The sequence below is a fragment of the Chinchilla lanigera genome, unplaced genomic scaffold (genome assembly GCF_000276665.1).
Source record: "Chinchilla lanigera isolate Chin_1 unplaced genomic scaffold, ChiLan1.0 scaffold00006, whole genome shotgun sequence".
In the NCBI taxonomy this organism is placed as follows: domain Eukaryota; kingdom Metazoa; phylum Chordata; class Mammalia; order Rodentia; family Chinchillidae; genus Chinchilla; species Chinchilla lanigera.
This window is the reverse complement of record NW_004955407.1, coordinates 19,272,847-19,274,635: the sequence shown is the minus strand read 5'-3', so window position 1 is coordinate 19,274,635 and position 1,789 is coordinate 19,272,847.

Below are 1,789 nucleotides of genomic sequence, written 5' to 3'. Positions count from 1 at the left end.
GGGAGCTCTGGTTCTTACTTTGAGCATGGCTTCCTGGCTCCAGTGCAGATCCCTCAGCCTGCTAGCACAGATCCTTCATCCTGCTGGCACAGACTTTCTAGCTTCCACCACTGACCTTTCAGCTTTCCCGGCACAGATCCATGAAATGGGCCTGTATGAGGCATTGTCATGGATTCTTGGCCTCCAGTTGGATTCGTGGGGGACACTGTTATGGACTCTAGGTCTTCAGCTGGACTCATGTAGGACATTACCATGGGATACAAGCCCTCAACTGGATTCTTTGGTCATTGGTGTGTGGACAGATTTCCTACACACTCTTTTCATATGATTCTTTGGGTGACTATTATAAAATAATCTTGTAAAATATGTGCCCTGTATTATATTGTTTCTCTTTGCAAAACCCCAAACTACAACATGCTCTGTGGTCTTATGACTTGCCAAAAACTACATTCTTCTTTCAAGTCCCGGTTCTCTGATCTCTGAGATGATTTTCTGGTCCCCAAGAGTCTGTTTAATCCCCTCTCCTCAGGCCTCACTGAGTTTCTTAGCTCACATAATGCCACTTAGCACATGTGTTCTCTGTCTCAGTTCATTTCACTGCCTGCTTCACTGGACAGAGCAGCTGCTCATCCACTGCATAGCTCCTGTGCAGGATTCCAACATAATCAGACACGGCTCCTGCCCTCAAGTTGTATGTCCACAGTCAAGGGTGAAGTACAAACATAGACAACCTTCGCATAGGCCAGAAGAAAATAAATACCTAAGGGAGGTACAGATTTCTGAAGGACAAATATTATAGGTTTTTTTCTCTCTCACGCCAGTACGCTTGCTGTAGTCTCATTTTCCCCTATTCCCTAGACCACAATTTACATCTAAGCTTCAACTGATAATTTGTTTTTATCTAACCAAAGTTTTTTTTACTGGTTTGAAGGATAGGAAAACCTTAATATAATTGATGGCATTGGAGTTAAACCCTTACGTGACCACAAATGAAAAGAGGCTTTGCAGAGAAAATCAAATGATGGACAAAAGTTCACTCATGTAGACACCACATAACACATGCAAAGAATTATGTCATTCCTGCCAGCAGATACTGAATACACGAGTGAAATAACCCAGTGATCACAGTATAGAGGTATGCTTAGCAACAATACAAAAGATCTTGAATATTAAAGGTGCTAAATATTTTCATCTCATCTGGAAATTTGCAAAAGCAAATAGAATTCAGGATGTCATTTCTCACTTCAGACATAAAGGAGTAGATGTCTTTCTCAAAACTCTAAATTTGAAGGAAATGACCCAAAGTTATAGGACGGGTAGAGGTTATTAAAGCGATTGTGATCATAGAGACAAGGGCCCAGGTACATAAGAGATATGATTGTATTTAAGGTGATTCTCTCAAAAGGGCCAAAACTTTAAAAGTTTTAGCTTTAATGTTCAATTTCACATCCAATTGATATTTCTAGAATCAATGTGCTTAATGCAAACTAAAAATTACTTTAAATACTTGAAATTGTACCAGAAATATTAGTATGTAGTGTTCAAAAAACATAACTAAATGGTCTTCTATATCAGAATATTAGATAAAAATAACCCCTCTCATTTTCTATGCAGGAAAAAAGAACACAAAAGATTTATAAACACATTTGTCAGGATAATAATTTGTTTTCAAAACATGCAACCTATATTGATTTTCACTGTCTTTTCCCAAACATTACAGCTAATTTTAGTTAATGTCTGAGAAAAGTGCACAGCATACAGAAAAACACAGATATAGACAGAAACAGTT